The 8,520-nt window shown below is 37.9% G+C and overlaps 1 pseudogene; it reads right to left on the minus strand.

Moving 5' to 3' along the window:
• Nucleotides 1–1,637: 1,637 nt before the first annotated feature.
• On the minus strand, nucleotides 1,638–2,160 carry LOC112396982 (ferritin light chain pseudogene; annotated as a pseudogene).
• Nucleotides 2,161–8,520: the final 6,360 nt, after the last annotated feature.

Consider the following 8,520-nt stretch of genomic DNA (forward strand, 5'->3'; position numbering starts at 1 on the left):
ATTTTCATATATATACATGCATGCATGCATACATACATACATAAGTAAAGAGAGAGGGTTTCCTTAAACTATTTAAAAGTGAGTTGTGGACATCTTGACACTTCACCTGTAAATACTTTAACATGCATCTCCAAAGAACAAGGAAGTTCTCCTACCCAACCACAATACCATTATTACACCTAAGAAAATTAGTAGTTATCCCATAAAATCATATCCCATAAAATCACAGTTATTCCAAAAATACCTTACATAACTTCGTTTCTTCCCTATTAAGGACCCAGTTAAAACTCACATATGCATTTGGTTATTATTTCTCTATAATCTCCTAATCTAGCTATACTCTTGCTTTTTTTTTTTTTTTTAAATGATATTGATTTTTTGAAGAGTCCAGGACACTTGTATTATATAAGGTTCCACATTATGGATTTATCTGGTTGTTTCCACATGATGTTTAACTTTTCAGCACCAGCTTCTTAAAGTAAAAAATAGAAGGTACTCCAGTAAGCTCAGTGATATTGGCTTGGTATGTTTTTACAAAATAGATGAACTTTTTTTTTCATTCATTATGAAGAAAAGGAGGGAAAAAATACTATAAATATTTCAACTATCTTTTTAAAAAATTGAAGTATCAAGTGTAATGAGTGCTTATTATATTAGTTGTATTTCCACAAAAACAGTAGTATGTGGGTCATTGCAGTTATAGGGTCTCTTTGTGATCTTTTAAAAAACATTAAATATTTTTAAGTTACTTTTTTCTTATATTAGTGCAATATGTTGATTATTGGGTAGAATAACAACATGGAATTTCTTCCTTTGATTCAAATTAAGTAGAATTTGTTGCATGAAGTACAATTTTTTCTCATGTGTTAAAAACAAAACTATATTTCAGTACACGAGATTCTAATATGTTGTACATCTATTCTTTGGGTCTATGCAAAGATATTTATGCTCATGTTTTATATTCTAGAAATAAAAATCATCACTTACCTATAAGCTCAGTCTATAAAAACTGTTGAGATCAAACAAAATAGTTCAAGTCAGTTGGGCATTTGGTAACAAGTGGAAATATATTCCAGATATTTATCACAGAACGGTAAGTGAACAGTTTGTTAACAACCACACACACTGGCTCCAGGTGGCCAGAGCCAAGCTCCTGTAGGGAGCGGTGGCCGTGGCATCCACCCAGGTCGGGCTTTGGGTTTGTCTCCTCACAGCCTAGGTTTTGCGCAAGTCCCTTTTGTCCTTTGAGACTTTGTCTCCTCATTTGTAAAAATAGCTTGATACGGTGGCTTTAGAGTGTTCATCACCAAGAACTATAATAAGAAAATATTTTCTTTCATAACCTGTACACACAGTTATACCATGTATGTTTATAGATACATACCTATACATGTATAAACGCTTTTATATTTCAACACTTACCCATACTATGTGTGTTATACTTTATTTTAAATTGTTGACGAAATTCATTTCATGACCCATAAAGAGTTTTGAGCCCTTGGTTTGAAAAAACGATTCAGTTAGTTTCAGATTTACTACCAAAATGATTCTGCCACTTTGGTCATTCAGTCAGCAAACATTTATCGAGCATTTATCATGTGCCTATGTGAACAAAACAAATCTCAAAAAAACCCTGCCTAGTGGCTACAGAGAGGGGCTTCAGGCAGAAGCTCTGATGCCACAGGGACTCCTGAAAGGCCACTGGACTTTGGAGACTCCTGTTTATGCTCTAGGGTGAGCCTTTCAAAGAGATACTCGCCCACCACAGCCTGTGGACCAGCCAGCCTGTGGAGGTTGGTCAGATGGTCGCCATCTTCTTGATTAGTTTCACCTGCTCCTCCGGGAAGCAGCTCCTCAGGAAGTCACAGAGGTGGGAGTCTGCGCGGGCAGAACCCAGGGCACGCAGATCCAATAGTGCCGGGTTCAGGTTCTTCTCCCTAAGAATGGTGGCTTCCACAGCATCCTGGGTTTTACCCCACTCATCTTGAGAAGGCTTCCGTGCATCCTGGAAGAGGGTGCGGCCGCAGCACTGGTTCTGCATCTTCAAGAGATGCTGGGCACCCTCACACTTCTCCTCGGCCAATTGGCAAAGAAAGTGGCCTACACCATCCAGAGTCACATTGTTGCTGTCAAAATAGAAGCCTAGAGAGAGCCGTGTGGCTGACAGGGTCTTTGTGCTCTGGCCAGGTGTCAGGCCTGTGCCTCTGAGGTGGCAGAGCTGAGATCAGGACATTGGCCCTCCACATATCTCCCGGCTCCACATAATATCAAACACCGAAAGCTCTCCCAGAGATCTCCATCTCAACACTAAGACCCAGCTCCACTCAACGACCAGCAAGCTACAGTGCTGGACACCCTATGGCAAACAACTATCAAAACAGGAACATAACCCCACCCATAGCAGAGAGGCTGCCTAAAATCATAATAAGGTCACAGACACCCCAAAACACACCACCAGATGAGGTACTGCCCACCAGAAAGACAAGATCCAGCCTCATCCACCAGAAAACAGGCACCAGTCCCCTCCACCAGGAAGCCTACACAACCCACTGAACCAACCTTAGCCACTGGGGGCAGACACCAAAAACAAAGGGAAATACAAACCTCACAGCCTGTGAAAAGGAGACCCCAAATACAGTAAGTTAAGCAAAATGAGAAAACAGAGAAACACACAGCAGATAAGGAGCAAGGTAAAAACCCACCAGGCCAAACAAATGAAGAGAAAATAGGAAGTCTACCTGAAAAAGAATTCAGAGTAGTGATAGTAAAGATGATCCAAAATCTTGGAAATAGAATGGAGAATATACGAGAAATGTTTAACAAGGACCTAGAAGAACTAAAGAGCAAACACAGAATGATGAACAACACAATAAATGAAATTTAAATTCTCTAAAGGAATTAATAGCAGAATAACTGAGGCAGAAGAACAGATAAGTAACCTGGAAGATAAAATAGTGGAAATAACTACTGCAGAGCAGAATAAAGAAAAAAGAAGGAAAACAATTGACGACATTCTGAGAGACCTCTGGGACAACATTAAATGCACCAACATTTGAATTACAGGGGTCCCAGAAGAAGAGAAGAAGAAAGGGACTGAGAAAATATTTGAAGAGATTATAGTGGAAAACTTCCCTAATATGGGAAAGGAAATAGTTAATCAAGTCCAGGAAGCGCAGAGAGTCCCATACAGGATAAAGCCAAGGAGAAACATGCCAAGACACATATTAATCAAACTATCAAAAAGTAAATAAAAAGAAAAAATATTAAATCAGCAAGGGATCCCCATAAGGTTAACAGCTGATCTTTCAGCAGAAACTCTGCAAGCCAGAAGGGAGTTGCAGGACATATTTAAAGTGATGAAAGGGAACAACGTACAACCAAGATTACTCTACCCAGCAAGGATCTCATTCAGATTCGATGGAGAAATGAAAACCTTTACAGACAAGCAAAAGCTAAGAGAATTCAGCACCAGTAAACCAGCTTTACAACAGAAGCTAAAGGAACTTCTCTATGCAGGAAACACAAGAGAAGGAAAAGACCTACAATAACAAAACAATTAAGAAAACGGTGATAGGAACATACATATCAATAATTACGTTAATTGTAAATGGATTACATGCTCCCACCAAAAGACACAGACTGGCTGAATGGATACAAAAACAAGACCTGTATATATGCTGTCTACAAGAGACCCACTTCAGACCTACGGAGACATACAGACTGAAAGGGAGGGGATGGAAAAAGATATTCCATGCAAATAGAAATCAGAAGGAAGCTGGAGTAGCAATTCTCACATCAGACAAAATACACTTTAAAATAAAGACTATTACAAGAGACAAAGAAGGACACTACATAATGATCAAGGGATCCATCCAAGAATAAGATATAGCAATTGTAAATATTTAGGCAACCAACATAGGAGCACCTCAATACATAAGGCAAATGCTAACAGCCATGAAAGGGGAAATTGACAGTAACACAATCATAGTAGGGGACTTTAACACCCCACTTTCACCAATGGACAAATCATCCAAAATGAAAATAAATAAGGAAACACAAGCTTTAAATGATACATTAAGCAAGATGGACTTAATAGATATTTATAGGACATTCCATCCAAAAACAACAGAATACACTTTCTTCTCAAGTGCGCATGGAGCATTCTCCAGGATAGATCATATCTTGGGTCACAAATCAATCCTTGGTAAATTTAAGAAAATTGAAATTGTTACAAGTATCTGTTCCGACCACAATGCTATGAGACTAGATATCAATTACAGGAAAATAATCTGGGAAAAAAAACACATGGAGGCTAAGCAATACACTACTTAATAACCAAGAGATCACTGAAGAAATCAAAGAGGAAATCAAAAATACCTAGAAACAAATGACAATGAAAACACGATGACCCAAAACCTATGGGATGCAGCAAAAGCAATTCTAAGAGGGAAGTTTAGAGCAATACACTCCTATCTCAAGAAACAAGAAGCATCTCAAATAAACAACCTAACCTTACACCAAAAGCAATTAGAGAAAGAAAAAAAAAAACCCAAAGTTAGCAGAAGGAAAGAAATCATAAAGATCAGATCAGAAATAAATGAAAAAGGAATGAAGGAAACAATAGCAAAGATCAATAAAACTAAAACCTGGTTCTTTGAGAAGATAAACAAAATTGATAAACCTTTAGCCAAACTCATCAAGAAAAAAAGGGAGAAGACTCAAATCAATAGAATTAGAAATGAAAAAGTAGTGACACTGCAGAAATATAAAGGATCATAAGAGATTACTACAAACAGCTATATGCCAACAAAGTGGACAACCTGGAAGAAATGGACAAACTCTTAGAAAAGCCCAACCTTCCAAGACTGAACCAGGAACAAATAGAAAATAGAAACAGACCAATCACAAGGACTGAAATTGAAACTGTGATTAAAAATCTTCCAACAAACAAAAGCCCAGGACTAGATGGCTTCACAGATGAATTCTCTCAAACATTTAGAGAAGGGCTAAAACCTATCCTTTCCAAACTCTTCCAGAATATAGCAGAGGAAGGAACACTCCCCAGCTCATTCTATGAGGCCACCCTCACCCTGATACCAAGACCGGACAAAGGTGTCACAAAGAAAGAAAACTACAGGCCAATATCACTGATGAACATACATGCAAAAATCCTCAACAAAATACTAGCAAACAGAATCTAACAGCACATTAAAAGGATCATACACCATGATCAAATGGGGTTTATCCCAGGAATGCAAGGATTCTTCCATATATGCAAGTTAATCAATGTGATAAACCATATTAACAAATTTAAGTATTAAAACCATGTGATTATCTCAGTAGATGCAGAAAAAGCTTTCAAATATGTTCAACACCTATTTATGATGAAAACCCTCCAGAAACTAGGCATAGAGGGCACTTACCTCAACATAACAAAGGCCATATATGACAAACCCACAGCCAACATCATCCTCTGTGGTGAAAAACTGAAACCATTTCCACTAAGATCAGGAACAAGACAAGGTTGCCCACTCTCACCACTCTTATTCAACATAGTTTTGGAAGTTTTAGCCACAGCAAAAGCCAAACTCATCAAGAAAAAAAGGGAGAAGACTCAAATCAATAGAATTAGAAATGAAAAAGTAGTGACACTGCAGAAATATAAAGGATCATAAGAGATTACTACAAACAGCTATATGCCAACAAAGTGGACAACCTGGAAGAAATGGACAAACTCTTAGAAAAGCCCAACCTTCCAAGACTGAACCAGGAACAAATAGAAAATAGAAACAGACCAATCACAAGGACTGAAATTGAAACTGTGATTAAAAATCTTCCAACAAACAAAAGCCCAGGACTAGATGGCTTCACAGATGAATTCTCTCAAACATTTAGAGAAGGGCTAAAACCTATCCTTTCCAAACTCTTCCAGAATATAGCAGAGGAAGGAACACTCCCCAGCTCATTCTATGAGGCCACCCTCACCCTGATACCAAGACCGGACAAAGGTGTCACAAAGAAAGAAAACTACAGGCCAATATCACTGATGAACATACATGCAAAAATCCTCAACAAAATACTAGCAAACAGAATCTAACAGCACATTAAAAGGATCATACACCATGATCAAATGGGGTTTATCCCAGGAATGCAAGGATTCTTCCATATATGCAAGTTAATCAATGTGATAAACCATATTAACAAATTTAAGTATTAAAACCATGTGATTATCTCAGTAGATGCAGAAAAAGCTTTCAAATATGTTCAACACCTATTTATGATGAAAACCCTCCAGAAACTAGGCATAGAGGGCACTTACCTCAACATAACAAAGGCCATATATGACAAACCCACAGCCAACATCATCCTCTGTGGTGAAAAACTGAAACCATTTCCACTAAGATCAGGAACAAGACAAGGTTGCCCACTCTCACCACCATTCATCATAGTTTTGGAAGTTTTATCCACAGCAATCAGAGAAGAAAAAGAAATAAAAGGAATCCAAATCAGAAAAGAAGGAGTAAAGCCGTCACTGTTTGCAGATGACATCATACTCTACATAGAGAATCCTAAAGACTCTACCAGCAAACTACTAGAGCTAATCAATGAATTCGGTAAAGTAGCAGGATACAAAATTAATGCACGGAAACCTCTTGCATTCCTGTACACTGATGATGAAAAATCTGAAAGAGACATTAAGGAAACACTGCCATTTACCACTGCAACAAAAAGAATAAAATACCTAGGAATAAACCTACGTAAGGGGACAAAAGACCTGTATGCAGAAAACTATAAGACACTGATGAAAGAAATTAAAGATTATATAAACAGCTGGAGAGATATACCATATTCTTGGATTGGAAGAGTCAACATTGTGAAAATGACTCTACTACCCAAAGCAATCTACACATTCAGTCCAATCCCTATCAAACTACCAATCGTGTTTTTCATAGAAATTTTAGAACAAAAATTTTCACAATTTGTATGGAAACACAAAAGACCCCGAGTAGCCAAAGCAATCTTAAGAAAGAAAAATGGAGCTGGGGGAATCAGGCTTCCTGACTTCAGACTATACTACAAAGCTACAGTAATCAAGACAGTATGGTACTGGCACAAAAGCAGAAATATAGCTCAATGGAACAGGATAGAAAGCCCATAGATAAACCCACCCCCATATGGTCACCTTATCTTTGAAAAAGGAGGCATGAATATACAATGGAGAAAAGACAGCCTCTTCAGTAGTTGATGCTGGGAAAACTGGACAGCTACATGTAAAAAAATGAAATTAGAACACTCTCTAACACCATACTCAAAAATAAACTCAAAATGGATTAAAGACTTAAATGTAAGGCCAGAGACTATAAAACTCTTGGAGGAAAACATAGGCAGAACACTCTATGAGATAAATCACAGAAAGATCCTTTTTCACCCACCTCCTAGAGAAATGGAAATAAAAATAAACAAGTGGGACCTAATGAAACTTGAAAGCTTTTGCACAGCAAAGGAAACCATAAACAGGACGAAAAGCCATCCCTCAGAATGGGAGAAAATATTTGCAAATGAAGCAACTGACAAAGGACTAATCTCCAAAATTTACAAGCAGCTCATGCAGCTCAGTGTCAAAAAAACAACCCAATCCAAAAATGGTTAGAAGACCTAAATAGACATTTCTCCAAAGAAGATATACAGATTGCCAACAAACACATGAAAGAATGCTCAACATCATTAATCATTAGAGAAATGCAAATCAAAACTACAATGAGGTATCATCTCACACCAGTCAGAATAGCCATCATCAAAAAGCCTACAAATAATAAATGCTGAAGGAAGGTATGGAGAAAAGGGAACCCTCCTGCACTGTTGGTGGGAATATAAATTGATACAGCCAGTATGGAGAACAGTATGGAGGTTCCTTTAAAAACTAAAAATAGAACTACCATATGACCCAGCAATCCCACTACTGGGCATGTACCCTATGATAATCATAATTCAAAAAGAGTCATGTACTACAGTGGTCACTGCAGCTCTATTTACAATAGCCAGGACATGGAAGCAACCTATGTGTCCATCAAGAGATGAATGGATAAAGATGTGGTAAATATATACAGTGGAATGTTACTACACCATAAAAAGAAACAAAATTGAGTTACTTGTAGTGAAGTGGATAGACCTAGTGTCTGTCATACAGAGTGAAGTAAGTCAGAAAGAGAAAAACAAATACCGTATGCTAACGCATATATATGAAATCTAAAAAAAATGGTACTGATGAACCTAATGGCAGGGCAGGAATATAGACATAGAGAATGGACTTGAGGACGCAGGGGGCTGTGGGGAGGCTGGGGCAAAGTTAGAGTAGCAGTGACATATATACACTACCGAATGTAAAATAGTTAGCTAATGGAAAGCAGCAGCATAGCACAGGGAGATCAGCTTTGTGCTTTCTGACCACCTAGAAGGGTGGGAGGGAGGAGATATGGGGGTATATGTATAGCTGATTCACTCTGTTATAAAGCAAAAACT

Source organism: Neophocaena asiaeorientalis, unplaced genomic scaffold (assembly GCF_003031525.2).
Source record: "Neophocaena asiaeorientalis asiaeorientalis breed wild unplaced genomic scaffold, Neophocaena_asiaeorientalis_V1.1 scaffold849, whole genome shotgun sequence".
In the NCBI taxonomy this organism is placed as follows: domain Eukaryota; kingdom Metazoa; phylum Chordata; class Mammalia; order Artiodactyla; family Phocoenidae; genus Neophocaena; species Neophocaena asiaeorientalis.